Source organism: Euphorbia lathyris, chromosome 1 (assembly GCF_963576675.1).
Source record: "Euphorbia lathyris chromosome 1, ddEupLath1.1, whole genome shotgun sequence".
NCBI lineage: Eukaryota > Viridiplantae > Streptophyta > Magnoliopsida > Malpighiales > Euphorbiaceae > Euphorbia > Euphorbia lathyris.
This window is the reverse complement of record NC_088910.1, coordinates 57300802-57318193: the sequence shown is the minus strand read 5'-3', so window position 1 is coordinate 57318193 and position 17392 is coordinate 57300802.

Here is a 17392-nt window from a genome sequence, read left to right as displayed (position 1 = left end):
AGCAAGACTCATAGGTGGCGGATCTACAGATTCCTCAACACGCCACAGACGGTCAAACGCCTTGGGAGACCCGCCGTCAAACATCGATACGCCTAAGGAACGGCCAAGCCGATTCCCAATAAAGGCAACTAATAACCCATTAATGAGCTAACGGTCATACTTGAATAAGATCATTAACCATCATTAATGAGGCATTAATGGAGACTTTCTAGTTACCAAGAGTTACAACTACATGAGTATAAATAGCTTGCATCCCAAGCTATTGAGGTACACTTACTGATTCTCTACTTTTGTGCTTACAGTTTATTCTCAGAAATATTACTGACTTTGGCATCGGAGTGTCCCCGGCCGATCCTAACGGCGCCTCACAGGGAAGTTCTCCGATCAAGGATTTTTCCACAAGTTATCATATATATATATATATATATATATATATATATATATATAATTATGGTCTAAATACGTGTTATAAACATGCTTCGTGGTGAGCGGCATCAGGACCTTGTGCACACGGGTACTATCGGGTTATTGGATATTGATGATACTAATATATTGAATGTTGTGATATATGGATAAGCTCGGTTGAGATATTATCGGGTTATATGATATGTGGATTTAAGTGAGGCTGGGTACGGAATCAGTTGAGTTATTCTCGGTCCTCCAGCTAACTAGGCGTGTGGTCAGTTGAGTTATTCTCGGTCCCCCAGTTATTGAATATAAGTGAAATGGTGATTATTGATGGATTATTAGGTTGGGTGTTGAGGTTTAAGGTCCAACACGTATTAAACCACTTATCTATTTATTTACAAGACAATTTTATGAAAAACATATTGTGTGCCTACGTGTGTGTGTATATATATATATATATATATATATATATATATATATAAAATTATTATTATTATTGTGTGTGACATCAATGTTAAATTACTCATGCATTGCATATAATTAATTAACTATGAGAGGTTTCACTCCTTTAATTTTTCAGGTGACTAGAAGTTTGTTGCAGCCACAACCTTTCTCTGGGCATCACATCTATCTTGTTACGTACGGATATTTAAGAATTGTGTTGAAGTTTATACTCTAGACCGCAGTACTAGTTTGAGGATTATGTTGTGTTTTTTTTTAAGGATTTAATATTAAATTATATTAAGACTATTGGTAAGATTGATCGTATATTATACTAAGGCTTGCTACGGGTTCCGATAACTTGAGCTTACCCGTTCCCTAGCACCGGTCACGGTCCGTGAGATGGGTCATGACAACATTTCTTATAGATAATAGATTCGTTTGACCAAAGAGTCCATGTATGTTCTAGTCTCGGTAGTGTTTCGTAGATTGCTTGTTCAGGCTGACTCAGTTGGAGATGAGTACCAATGTGCTACTTTTCTTCATTGTTGTAACCATACAAGACCAATGAGCTTCCAGTTATCTCATTTTGATTCATTGTGCCATAAACCTGACCAGATAAGAAACTGGATTCATAATTTGTACATAGTCCATTTCGTTTGGCTATACTTTGGTTCATAATTGATTCGTTTGAGGTCTTACTTTCTTTTCATTGTTGTTTGTCTTCGAGCCTTTGGAAAGTTCTCTCGGACTCCTGCTATTTATTGAAGATAGTTTGATATCTCAATATGTTTCTTTGGGGTGTACTAAGAATGTCGAAATAAGAGTGGAAATTCAGGAGACATTCTGATGTTACCAAGGATTGTTGAAATGGTAGAAAACTGAATTCTATGATAGTATTTTATTTATATTCGGGTGATATGATTTTATGTGCTTCTGTTACACAGTTAGATTTCACCCAAGTTAGTTTACTAAATTTCCTTATTTAATTCTTTCTCATATGGCAATGAATGTTGAATGATGCAAATTTGGCTCAAATGACTATTAGAATTCACCTGAATTTGCTACATTTTGGTGTTGGCCTTTATAGTCGTATTTTATATATAATAGGTGTACACTTATTTTGATGTTATGTACTTTATCCATTAAATGATTATAATGAATATTGGTCCAATGGAAATTTTGAATTTGGATCATAGGGATGAAATGAACTTGTTAGCCAATAGATGCTTTTTGGCTGGAGCCTCAGTCCGACTATGCTTGTAGTACTTTCAGAGAATAAGCTTTCACGGTCTTCCTATCTCCCTACTTTTTAGGTCTTATGTTAGTATGTCAAGCAATTGTAATGTCTTAATGCTAGATTCTTTTAAGCTATTTTTTTCTTTTTCTAAAATGACGTTAAAATGCAAATTATGTGCTAAAAAAACTCAAGGATGCTGTGGCAAGCTGATTACAAGCAGTGAAGCACATGGCATGCCCATACCCAATGTGCTTACCCTTGAATAATTTAATAGTTTTTACTTGTGGTCTTTCGATATACGTGTTTGATACTTGTACATTTATATTCTTCCCACTTTTCCTTGATGGACATTCTACTGGTAAGTCTGGATTGCTTTCTATTGATCATAGGGATTTATCACGGAATGTCAAAATGAGAGTGCAACTTCAGGGGACAAATTCCATTGCATTTCCTGGATGTTATCCATCTAAGCCTTGTTATAATTTAGAGTTTCTGGTTTTCCTTAATGTATCCTAATTGATGTCATCTGATTAGTCCAATTATGAACTGTGAATTGGACCATTTTATTGTTTGACCATTCTCATGCCTATTACTTTGTAATTGACTACTGCTTCATTTTTTTCTTTAATATCTGTATATTTATTGCCTATTTACCCCTCCCTCTCTATTCTATCTTCGTTTTATTTCCATAAATAACAGACATTGGTTTCAAAATTGATCTCTAACTTACATCCGATATTATTCTCTCAAACTAAAAGAGTTATATTCACAAGTCCTACATTTGAGATTTTCAGTTGATGTTTCTCTTGAGGGACATTGTTCTTGATAATTCTCTTGAAGTTTTGAAGCTTTAACCAAAATGATAGGATGTTTATTCTCTTATTTGTCAATGGGGTTCTTACAAAAGAAAAGGTTGATCTCCTTTTGTTTTTAGTCAATTGTGAAAGGTAGAGGTTGTTAATCACCATACAATATTTTGGGTATTAGTATGTTGATAATTCAACTTTGCAAATTTTTTTAAAAAATGTCCACCTTCGTTGGAGCATAAAAAATGGTGGCTATCTCTCAATTTTTCATCACTCTCATCCAACCACCTCCTTCTGGTCCACTGTACCTGGTTAAGCCTTTGTGTCCGTGGCAATGGCTGAAACAGAGGTTGAAGAAAGCAGAGGATCGTTTGTTATGAATGATAATAATCTTCTTCTTCTTTGTGATCATCAAACAATTAAAGATATAGAACTCATCCTAAGCTAGACGCAAAGTAATTTGATTAAGATTCTTCTTTGTTATTAATCTTTGTTATCTCGTCGTTGCAAATGATTAGCCTAATACCAGTTAGTCAAGACGATGCCATTTTAAACTGCATTGAAATGAACTAGTATGCTTGAACTATATACGAACTAGTATCGAAACTTGTGTAGTGTTTGTTAAAAGCCTTAGACAATTTTGTATTATGATCGAACCACACTATTATTATCGACATGAATCATACATTAGTTTCCCAATTTCTGTCATACATATGTCGAAAAAACAAGCTGAAGAAAACTCAAAGCCTTGTGTAAACAATATGTTGTGTTGTTTAATAGGTGATAGGACAATCACTTGACCATTTTACTTGCTGCAGTTTTGCGAATAACAGGCTGAACGAACTGGAGCTGAAGGGAGTTGCACCCATTTGCACCTGTTTAAATAGGGTTTACAAAGTTGTTTTTCTGGTTATCATACCCATTTGCACCTGTTTGGTTTTAGATATTTCATGTATAAACTTCATCCAGTTTTCGCTTCCTTGCAAAAGAAAGTTGTTGCTTGTGTACCTAATCAGGATATACTATTTAGCATAACTGTCATAGATTGTTCTTTTGCAGGTCATCCTTGGGTTTAGGTAAATCATATTCCCCTTTACTGTCCTGATGTAATTTTTATTGGGTTTAGGTAAAACATATAATTTATTCTCATCAAAGTTTCTCCAACTCTGCAACTATGATAAGCCCAAAATATACCTAAATTAGCATGCATAAATGTATTCAATTTCATATAAAATATATATTAATTATATTATTTCGTTAAGATTTTACGTTGGTATTTGTTATTTATGTGCAATGTGTTAATTATTTGGAAAATCCAAATATGAGCTAAAACGGAGCAAAAACGAGTAAGAAATCATGTTTTCAGTAAAAGACGCGTACGAGATTCAGAAGCCGCGTCAGAGATTTTGGAATCAAATTAAGGAAGTGAGACGAAGTGTCTATCGTGAACGAGATTCCCATAATATCGATTGCGACACGCGTTCTCCATGCACAGTAATGCGAAATCAGCCGCTTTCTCCCTCAATCCAAAGCCGCGGTAGAGATTCCTGAAATCTCCACAGAGATAGAAACTTTGCAAGGCACATTTTACATGTGTTAATTTCCAAACGACACGTTCTTTCATCCGGATAGAGGCGAATCTTCACCAACGGATACGTCCCTTCAAACACACCTCTTGGAATATTATAAATAGAGGAAGGAATTCAGAATTAATGTTGTTTGGTTGTTCTAGTTCATAGTTTTGTTACACAAACTTGTTATAAAGTTACAAGTTGTGTAAATAGTTTGAGATACAATATGTATTTATTATAGTTGTCGTTTAGAGTTCGAGTATTGTTCGAAGATGAGTTTACACTCTGTAGTGGATTCAGCGATCTCTATTTTGAGAATTCAGCGAGAAAAACCAGCGGCTGAAGTGCCCTAGGGTCTGACAAGCCTACGAAGTTTGAGGAAAGGATTGACAACCCAAAACTCAAATTAGTTAAAATGCTATCCAAGCTTCTTCTTCTCTGTTAACTTGTGACGATTCACAATTCATTAATAAATTATCTTTTCAATATAATATATTTTCTACTGTTGTTATTTTCAAGTTTAATCTAGCGATATTCTTTAAAGTAATAAACCGGTGTTTTCAATAAAAACTTTTTTACACAAAATATATTTCAATGGAAACTTTGTTAAACACTTAAAAGAATTAGGATTTATGGTCGATATGATCGATAGCTTGGCTTATCAAACATAGAACACCAATTTGATTAAGGTAGCAATCTGTTCCGACCGTAGAAAGATTGTCTGCAGTTCGAAGCCCAGTAATTGCATTAAACGATAAGTTGTTACATATACATAATCTAATCAAAGTTATAAGTTGCTTTCTTGCTTTGTGTAAACAAGTCTTGAACTTTAATTTAACCTGAACATAATTTCTATAAATTGCAATCTTAACTATAACCAAAATTAGGATTAGAAACCAATTTAAACCATTTTAAACCATTAACGATTTCCTATAAACCTCGAGAAAACGAATGTAATCAAGATAATAATTTCTAATCAAATTATCATACGTTCCCTGTGGGATCGATATTTTTATTACTACAAGCGAAACTGTGCACTTGCGGAATTCGCCTAACAAACTAGTAAGCTCTTCTCTTCGACCTTCATCAAAATCTCTTTCTTCCATGTATCTATGCCTTTAAACAAGGATTTAGTCAGTTGTACATGGATATATTCTTAGGTTTACTAATATGGGTCATACCTATGTGGTTTGGGTTTCGACATTTTGTAAGAATTTCAATATCTAAGTTCCAATTTTAAGTATGATTGTTATTATAGTTGTCGTTTAGAGTTCGAGTATTGTTCGAAGATGAGTTTACACTCTGTAGTGGATTCAGCGATCTCTATTTCGATAATTCAGCGAGAAAAACCAGCGGCTGAAGCGCCCCAGGGTCTGACAAGCCTACGAAGTTTGAGGAAATGATTGACAACCTAAAACTCAAATTAGTTAAAATGCTATCCAAGCTTCTTCTTCTCTGTTAACTTGTGATGATTCACAATTCATTAATAAATTATGTTTTCAATATAATATATTTTCTACTGTTGTTATTTTCAAGTTTAATCTAGCGATATTCTTTAAAGTAATAAACCGGTGTTTTCAATAAAAACCTTTTTACACAAAATATATTTCAATGGAAACTTTGTTGAACACTTAAAAGAATTAGGATTTATGGTTGATATGATCGATAGCTTGGCTTATCAAACATAGAACACCAATTTGATTAAGGTAGCAATCTGTTCCGACCATAGAAAGATTATCTGCAGTTCGAAGCCCAGTAATTGCATTAAACGATAAGTTGTTACATATACATAATCTAATCAAAGTTATAAGTTGCTTTTTTGCTTTGTGTAAACAAGTCTTGAACTTTACTTTAACCTAAACATAATTTCTATAAATTGCAATCTTAACTATAACCAAAATTAGGATTAGAAACCAATTTAAACCATTTTAAACCATTAACGATTTCCTATAAACCTCGAGAAAACGAATGTAATCAAGATAATAATTTCTAATCAAATTATCATACGTTCCCTGTGGGATCGATATTTTTATTACTACAAACGAAACCATGCACTTGTAGAATTCGCTCAACAAACTAGTAAGCTCTTCTCTTCGACCTTCATCAACACCTCTTTCTTCCATGTATCTATGCCTTTAAACAAGGATTTAGTCAGTTGTACATGGATATATTCTTAGGTTTACTAATATGGGTCATACCTATGTGGTTTGGGTTTCGACATTTTGTAAGAATTTCAATATCTAAGTTCCAATTTTAAGTATGATTGTTTGTTAGCATTTCCAAATGCTTGTGCTCTATTCTCATTGCTCTTGGACTGATTGAAATTGAATAGAGAACTAAATCATGTTTGAATTCTCAAAAATTGGTGTTATAGGAGCTGAAGTGTTTTAGCTGCCCTTAAGAAAGTATCTCACCAGAACCTAGTTGTGTTTGGAAAACTGTCTCTTATCAGCCCACAAATATTTAATCTCCACGTTCTGATTATGAGTTCACTGAGCTCACATACATACTACAACATTAGGATTGAACTTTCATTTGTTTCCTGTTCGGATTTACCACTTATTGAATGAAATTGTTGTCTACTGCTTTCAATTCTGTAATTTTCTTACATTGACTATTTGGAAGTCAATTAGTAATAAGATTTAATCATGATAAGGATAAAGACTACTACGCCTTTGCTTTTGATGTGAATATTTTAAACAGAGCAAATTGGCTTACTCTATGTGAGATACAACTTGCTTTCCATCTCGTCACTTCAATTTGCTCAAAGTTTATTGCTTTCCATGTGGTTCTTGTTTGTTATGATTTTATGTATACTTTAGTTTTTTTATGTATTAGGATATATGAATTCATGGTTATGCATTAGTTTTGTTTTTATAGAGTGCCCAAAAAACAGGACGAATTCTGTTTACATAACTGGACTAGTTCTATAACAGAACAAGACCGGTTTTGTAACAGGAACAAGTCTTGTTACAGACCTGGATCAATATTGTAACAGAATTGGTAACAAGTTTTAGACTAGTATACCAGTCCACTTGTATGCTAGTTCAGACCTACAACAGTTATGGTGGGCTTTTTTTCAGTGTGTTCTTGAGAGTGTTTGAGAGTGTTTGGGTTTTTTTAGAGTTCAATTCAGAGTTAAAGAATTCATTGTGGCCATAAGGGTATAGTTTGCCTGAATGTGCCCCAATTCAGATGGTAGGCCATTACATTCATTAAGCACATTTTTTTGCTTAGTTATTGCAGGATATAAGAAACTCTTATTCTTGTTGATTTCTAAAGGTGCAGAAGCTGATGCAAAATTTTATTCGAGTACACCATTGGTTTGTGCATCCTGTTTTGGTAATAAAAAGGCTATGGCTTTTTTGCTGGACAATAATGCTAATTAAGTAAGAGAAGTATTTTGTTTTATCAATTTTTATGCTGGAAATAATTTATTTTAAAGACATTGCCAAGCTTTTACCTCTAATTATTCGTCCTATTTATAATGAATATAAAAATGTGATGCATATCAAATTTATATTTCATGTTTTTGTCTTACTTGGTTTTTATTGTTTATGGTTTCAGATTTTGAATGCTTAAGTTTGCATTTCGCCACAATTTTACGTAGCTTATGTTTTGCACCAATTGTAGAACAAAGTTGCTTCAAATACACTTAGCAGAATCCTTGGAGATGTAAATGAACATCATATGGTTAGGCATGAAGCTGCAAAACCTCTTGGTTCCATAGTTGGTAAGTCCGTTGTAGTTGTTTGATTTATTAAGCTTCTTTCGTGAATTATGATGACCGAGCTTTGGTTAGAAAATATTAGAAGTTCTAAAATTTCTCATTTGTAGCAGTAAAAATATACAAAGGTTGTAGAACATCAAAAGATATTTAAATAGATAAAAAGTTAAGTTGTTATTTATATAGATATCATTATGAGCATTCATATTATGCATACAACAGTTCAATGTTGACATTCATAGTTACATTTTGATTTTCTTGTCACATATTACTTGTTTGAGTTTCTGGTAGTTTTGAAATAGGTGTGTTGCAGAAAATCTTAGAAAGTCACGGAACTATCATGCACCTAATGTTTTTAGTTTTGAATTGTTACATGTTTTCTAGTTTTTGATATATTTATAGACACCATCACTCTAAGACACACTTGTTATATACAACCATAATGAGAAACAGGAAAACATAGGAAAATCACCGAACTCTGTCAATTCATTGGCTAATTTGTAGTTGATTTGGAAGTATTAGGATTGATATTTTTTTTTTATGTAGATGCAATTCATTTTATCAATTCTTTTTCTATTCATAGCTTATCATTCAAGCTTTTTTATTTTTATTTTCTTGATTTGGGCACCGTATCGCAATAGTGAACTATGCAAGTTCTACTTTATGTGTATTTACTCTTTGAACGATTTGACATGAATATTATTCTTTCTTATATCATTACTAGGGATAAAACCCTCGCTTCGCTTTGGGGCATTTAACTTTTTTAATATTAGAGGGGTGAAAAAGAAACAATATATATATATATATATATTATACTGAAAAAAGAAGTTATTACATATGTAAATTAAGGTAGGATAACATGTCCAGATGATAAAATTATAGTTTAATAAATTGTTTATTCTTTCAAACAAGAACTCCAACCTTATTATGAATTTAACTGCTTTCATAAACTGTTGTTTCAAAAAGTGATAGTCACTAAATAGGCTTTGATATGGTCCCCCAATTATCGACATATATTCCATGGATAGTTGTTGATGGGTTTGCCTTACTGTCATAAGTTTGGAAATGGTTGAAATCAAGTATTGTAATACCATGGGAGGATTGTAGTGATTTTTAGACTTTGAAGGATGCTCGATTTCTTGCATCAGTGTCACTTGTTGAGCTTGTCCTAGTAAGATCCATAAAATGCTAATCACCACAATTATCTTTGTGTAAGTAATAAACACGACAAATAAAATTCCCTTGAACACGAGCATCAAAGTGTATAATTGGAGGCGGCAAGTTGAGTTCATTCATAACAAACTTGAGGAGACTTTCAAGTGAAAGTTGTATTGTTGTCATCTAAGAAGTGAAATAAATTAGATCATGGTGAAGGAAATGATTTGTATGTAATGGATACATAAAAAAAAATATGAAACATGTGTAATGAATGAGATCAAAGAATGATAATTAAACAATACATTTGTAAGCAACTTAGACCAACAACAATAATGGGTAGTTGCTGAAAGAATGAGAAGAAGAAGAACGTGAAAGAATAAAATACTAATTCAAGTGGAGAAGTAGTATGGTGTGCAATATAAAATTGATTGAGTGGAGTAGTATGGTATGCAATATAAACTTGAGTAAAAAATGGTTCGGTTTAATGATTCTGGTGTGGTTAGGTGAAAGCCATTTATGATTATTTAACTGATTTGACGTGAAGTAATGTGTAATAAATATAGTAGCTAAAAGAATTTATTGTTTGTTTTATTTTTAATGTATTTAATTGTTAATGATTAGAATAACGTAATCATGAAAAGATAAAGTTGATGTGATTAGTTGAAACATATTTATGATTATTTAATTGATTTTGACCTGAAATGATGTGTAGTAAATATAGTAGATAAGCAAAATTTATTGTCTGTTTCATTTTTTAATGTGGTTTATTGGTAAGGTCACTGAATTAGGTGAAAGTCATTTATGATTATTTAATTGATTTGACCTGCAGTAATGCATAATAAATATAGTAGCTAAAAGAATTTATTGTTTCTTTCATTTTTTAATGTGTTTAATTGTTAATGGGTAGAATAAGATATTTATGATTATTTAATTTATTTGACCTGAAATGATGTGTAGTAAATATAGTAGGTAAAAAATTTATTGTTTGTTCATTTTTTAATGTGTTTTATTAGTAATGGATAGAATAATGTAAGTCATGAGAAGATCACTTTGTCTTTTTTTTTTTATGGAGTAATAAAGCAAGTCGTTGAATTTAGTTGTTATATTTCATGAGTAATAAATGCAAGTAGCTAAATGAGTTTATTGGTTGGATTTTGTGTAGACATTCAGTTTTTTATCGTTTATTTTATAAGATAGTAACTGTTTGTTAGACTTTATCATTTATTTTATAAGACAATAAGCGTTTGTTAGACTTTTCTATAAATGCGATTGTAATTTTAAGAGTGTGGAAACAATTGATGAATTTGATTTTTGGTATATTAAGTCTGTAGTTGAATAAATCTATTGTTTGGATATAATGAAGGTTCTAGACAAATATTAATGATGTCATTAGAGAAAACTGCAACTTGGCTTCATTGATATACTTGATAAAACTTTAAAAGCATAAAACAACTATCTTAATTATTTATAGGTAATATAAAAGTCCATATAATAAAGCTGAAATGATAACAAGAGTTTAACATAAAGGTTCATGCAATTATTTAGGACTTGCTTTTTTTTGGCATATGGAGGAATGATGTTCTCAATAGCACCAACTGATTCGAATTCCACCGTGCTTGAACTTTGACTATGATTAGCTGGAAATTCAAGTTTCTTTTCAGCGCTTGGTTTGGATGAACTGGCCATGGGGCTTTTTGACAGCAGATGTGAGGGATGCACTGACCATCACCTACAGCAAGGAGCCAGGTTGCAAAATTATCAAATTCATTATGATTAAAAGCTACTTCACTTATTTCTAAGCGCATATTTTTTTTCAGTATGTAGATTTAAAAAAAGGCCATAAATATGAATTTGTTATCGATTCATTTATGATATCTTCTTTTGTTCCTTGAGCTATAACTGGGAGGATCTATCTAAAGTCTCCGCCAATAACAACTGTTTTTCCGCCAAAAGGACGTTCAGATACATCATTTGCAGGAGTACATAAAATATCTTTTAACGATCTATCAAGCGCTTCAAAATAATATCGATGGTTCATTAGTGCTTCATCCCAAATAATAAGAGAAGACTTAGTTATTAATTCAGCTAAGTGTGTGTTTTTTTAATTTGGCAAGAAGATGTGGCTGTTAAGTCGATTGGTATTTTAAATCTTGAATGGGTTGTTCTACCACCAGGAAGTAATAAAGAAGATGTGCCCGAAGAAGCAAAAACTAAGATAATTTGATATTCATAACGTTGCCTTGCTATAATTGTTTCATATAAATGTCTTTCCCGTTCCTCCGTGGCCATAAAGAAAAAAGTACTCTCCTTTGTTTCGAAGAACCGAAATGAGAATTGCATTGTACGCCTCTTTTTGTTCAACATTTAAATTGTTATACATTTTAGAGTGTGATTTTTCTAATTCAAAAGCATTATAAGAAAGCTCTTCAATTAAGAGACGATTCTGACTATTTTCAGAATCTGAAGCATTCAACATAGGCAAATTATAACCAGTTAGAGAAAATCCATTGCGATTAAATAGTTTTTCTAATTCTATTAAAACATGGTTTTTAATATGATGTTATGGGATTGACATAGTTGGTAAGTGCAGGGTGTTTCTGATTTCATATTTTATATCCTCACTCAAATTTCTCCAAAAGCGGTTAAATAACTGTAAAGGATTAGCAACTTCACAATATACTATTAAAATAACAAACAAACGTCGTAACTGAGATGATGAAGCAGACAATAAACTTTCTTCCATTGCTTCAATCCATTCATTATCATTTTGTAACAGATCATAAGCATTGCAAGTTGATTGATAGGTATCATATGTGACATTGTTCACAGTTTTTATATCTATAAAAGATCTAGGTCCTTTAATTATATTTAATAGTAGCCTTAGATAGTATAGTTCACCAGAATTCAGATGTATATAACAAATCCTTCCTATTGAAAACCCTTTTTTTCTCCTCGCCCATATCTTTCCTTTTGTATCCCATATCCATTTCGTAGGGAATTGAACGTAGGTTAACTCACAAGCATCTTCATAATTGTTATTTGTAACCATCCATTCGGTAAACATTGTTTTACCAATATCCGCATAGTTCATCATCGTACTTAAGTTTTGATGTTCATTAAACAAAACCACATTTTTATTTTTGGAATGAATTGTTAATCGTTGCACTGAAGGTTCTCGATGGTGTATAGGAAATTCAAATAATCTCCAAATTGCTTCGCAAGGAGATATATAACTACAATCTAAGTATGTTTTAATTTCATCAAAGTTTTAATTTTATCAGTATGCTCATTTCCAGATGCAGGGTTGTTCTTTATGACCATCCTTATTCTATCAGATCCTTTATTAATGTACTTGAAAAGATACTTAACCATGGTGGAATAACAACAAAATTCTATGTTTAAATGTGCTTCGTATCTAATTAACAAATGCTTATTATACGATACCCCAAAACGATTATCAATTGTCTTCTCTTTTATAAATTGCAAATCCATTCGAGTCTATAATAGTTTTGGGTTGAAATTTTTTGGGAAAGAATTTCGAACAATGATTATTGCGCATGCAAGGAGAAGTAGGTTTAACTATACCATATGGATCTTGTACTTTTAATTGAAAGGATGTGTTTCAGTTAAAAAAAACTTATACCACATGGACCATGAATCATAAATTTTAATAACATTTTATATGCCATTGGATCAGTGTGTTCACATGGTAATTCAGCTGAAATATATGAATCTATTTCTATTATTGATAATGGTTTTGTATTAGTAGCTAAGTTAGCTAATCATAATAAACTATATGAGGAAGACCTCTTTTCTGAAATTCAACTGTATAAAGCAAGGCAGACATTTTTCCAAAAATTTCTCTCTTTTTTATATCCTCCATTAGACTTTCAATTTTCATTTTGAAGACTCGTGAGACAATATCCGGCCTATGTTCTGGTTTTTGCCCTGGGATAAGTTCTAGCATTTTGTATACTTCTTGCCAATGTGGATTACATGTGAAGGTCAAAAATAAATCTGGATGACCATAATGTTTGCATATTGCCATAGCATCATGGTATTGTTCCATCATGTATCTAGGACTACCAGTATGGGTAGATGGTAAAATTATATTTTTTCCAATTTGAGACCCATCGACATCGCCACGAAAGAAAGCATCTCTAATACCTTCAAAAAATTTAGAACGTAGGATTTGTTGGTTTCGACGAATGAAATCTAATCTTTCTTGTTCAACACATGTGAAGGCATCTACAATGTATTGTTGTAATAGACGACCACCTCTTAACAAAGCAGGATTTTTTAATGGACGTTGATGCAATCTATAAGCATAATATTCACGCATTGTAATATATTTTCTATTTAGGGATTGACCAGTATTATTAGGAAATACATATTTGATGTTAAGCATATATCCATCTTCACCACGGGGGGGGGGGGGGGGGGGGGGGGGAGAAGCGGATATTGCATTGCCATTAAGCATGGATGAAAAACACTAATTTGTTTCAAGTTTCCATTTTTATGTTCGATAATAATATCTCTATGTTGGTCATAAAAACCAAAATCTCCTACCAATAAGGCTGCTATTTTAGATGATTGTGGTAGGTTGTATTGTTGGCAAGCATTTGGTCGGTTCCCAATTAATTTTAATCTAATAGGTAAAAGATCACACTCTTTAATTCTATCTCTAGCCATTCTAAACGCTTTTGCAATGACATTATGTTCATCCAACATGAGAAGCAATTGTTAACAATATCCTTGTCAAGAGTTTTGTCTAAGTCACCAATCATGAAAGAAGACATCCTATTATGTATTTCATGTTGGGCTTTTCTGACCCATGAGGAGCCCAATTAGGGTTAGGCCCATGCTTTAACCCTAGGAGTATATAAAGGTAAGTTTAAGAGAGTTTTTGTAACCTTATTTTCAGCCACCACAAAGAAAAGAGAAAGAGAAAATCTCTTCTTCCTCCTATTCCGCCCAGCCACACGAAATTTCTCATAGCCGGAGATTGAACCATTGGATCGTCGTGAATTTTGGACAGGAGCTTCCTAACTCCTGTTCGCTTGTTTTCACAGGAGCGATCATCGTTCAGAGGCTTGGAAGACTAGTTCGTACCAGGGGCAGTTTGTAGACAAATTTGTGACTTCTTTGAGGTTCTTCTTTTCTTTTCTTTTGTGTTGTGATTGATTCCATACTTCTTGAGGGAAAATTCCAAGATTCTATGTTGATTGTATATGTCTCTAGTGTTATCTAGGGATGAACTTGTGTATTGCCCATTATTATTTGATATAGTGGAAGGTTTAAGCGGACTACGGTCCCCGTGGTTTTTACTCCTTGCATTGAGGGGGTTTTCCACGTAAAAATTGTGCTTGTTCATTGTGTTTGTGTGGCTACCATTTTACTATCGTTGAGTTTGGTTATTGCTCTACTAATTAGTTTCCTCATATATTCATTCAAGTCGGGAAAGGATTAATAACGAAGGTTGATTTCGCATTATTGTTGTTACCGTTGTTAGTCTGTTTTCCCATCAGATTGGTATCAGAGCTTGGCTATTGTTATTATTGTTGGATTTGTTTGAATGATGGAGGCTAATACAAGTAGAATGATTAATTTAAATAGTTCAAATTACCATGTTTGGAAAGGGAAAATGGAGGACCTTCTTTATGTGAAGGATTATTATCTGTCAGTTTTCAGTAAAGATAGGCCTGAGGGTAAGTCAGAGTCTGAGTGGACTATTTTGCATCGTCAGGTCTATGGTTATATCAGACAGTGGGTGGATGATAATGTTTTGAATCATATTAGTGGAGAAGCAAATGCACAGGAGTTGTGGAACAAGCTTGAGCAGTTGTATGCTCGAAAGACAGGGAATAACAAGTTGTTCTTGATAAAGCAGATGATGAATTTGAAGTACCGAGATGGGGCTCCTTTGTCAAATCACTTGAATGCCTTTTAGGGAATCATAAATCAGCTTTCTGGAATGGGGATCAAGTTTGAAGAGGAGGTACATGCTTTATGGCTCCTTGGCATATTACCAGACTCTTAGGAGACGTTTAGAATGTCATTGTCTAACTCTGCACCAGATGGGATTATTTCCATGGAATTGGCTAAGGGAAACATGTTGAACAAAGAGATTAGAAGAAAGTCACAAGGTTCCTCTTCACAGTCAGATGTCTTAGTCACAGAGAGGCAGGGGAGAAGTCAGAGTAGAGGTCCAAGTAACATAAGGAAACAATGCAGTAGTTATAGGGGTAAGTTTGCCAATGTTGAGTGCTACCATTGTGGCAAGAATGGGCATACCAAAAGATACTGCAGACAGATGAAGAAAGACAACAAGAAGGGTGCTGAAAACAATCAGAAAAAAGATGACAGTGGTAATGAGAAAGCCGAGGTAAATTCTACTATTGATAATTTCCTGATTTGTGGTGATTGTGATGTTATTAATGTTGCCTATAATGATTCGAGTTGGGTTGTTGATAGTGGTGCTGCATGTCATGCTACATCACGTAGAGATTTTTACTCATCCTACACATAAGGTGATCATGGTGATGTTCATATGGGTAATAATGGAAAATCAAAGGTTATTGGTATTGGAGAAGTTTGTTTGAAGTTTGACACTGGAATGGAGGTGATTTTACATAATGTGCAACATGTTCCAGATATGAGAATGAATTTGATTTCTATAGGCTTGCTTGATGATGATGGTTACCACAACAGCTTTGGTAATGGTCAATGGAAGCTCACTCGAGGTTTTTTAGTTGTGGCAAGAGGAAGTAAGCACTCTAAGTTGTACATGGCACATCCAAAGATCTCCAAAAGCATTGTTAATGCGGTGGAGAATTATGATGTGGTTGACTTGTGGCATAAAAGACTTGTCCATATGAGTGAAAAGGGCATGTCTATTTTGTCAAAGAAGAAGAAGATATCTGGGTTGGAGAATATACAATTAAAGAAATGTTCTGACTGCTTGGCTGGTAGACAGACCAGAGTTTCATTTAAGAGTCATCCTCCTCACAGGAAGCAGAAGATACTTGATCTGGTTCATTCCGATGTGTGTGGTCCTATGTCAACTAGGACAATTGATGGTTCTCTCTACTTTGTTACATTCATCGATGATTATTCAAGGAAGATGTGGGTGTACACCTTGAAGATAAAAGATCAAGTGTTAGATGCTTTCAAGCAGTTTCAAGCATTAGTTGAGAGACAGACTAGGAAGAAGCTCAAGTGTATCCGTTCAGATAACAGAGGTGAGTATATAGGCCCCTTTGATGCTTATTGTAGAGAGCAGGGTATTCGGCACCAAAAGACTCATCCAAAGACTCCACACTTGAATGGCTTAGCAGAACAGACCAATAGGACTCTAGTTGAGAGAGTCAGATGCATTTTGTCTCATGCAGGGTTGCCTAGATCATTTTGGGGTGAAGCTTTGAGTACTGTGGTACATGTACTAAATCTTACACTTAGTGTTCCTTTGTAATTTGATGTTCCTGACAGGGTATGAAGCGACAAAGATGTTTCTTATGATCATTTACGTGTCTTTGGATGCAAGGCTTTTGTGCATATTCCCAAAAATGAGAGATCTAAGCTTGATGTGAAGACTAGGCAGTGTGTGTTCATTGGCTATGGACAAGAAAAGTTGGGTTACAAGTTGTATGATCCAATTCAGAAGAAAATTATGAGAAGCCGAGATGTTATCTTTGTGGAAGACCAGACTTTGAAAGATGTTGAGAAGGCAGAGTCGGTTCCTCAACATATTGATGATCTTCTTGATAGGGTTGAGACAGCTCCTTAGCAAACAGATGGCCTTATTGACTTGGATCTAGTTCCTCCTCGACATGTTGATGTGGGAGATGGTGTTCAGAATGATGACCAATAGGGTATTGATGATGTTGATACTCCACAACACGAAGAGTTGGATGAGATTATCCATGAGGAGTTACCAGTACCAGATGTTCCACCATTTGTTCCACTTAGGCGGTTTATCAGAGATCATCATCCTTCCACCAAGTATCCTGCAAATGAGAATATGTTGTTGACTGATAGGGGA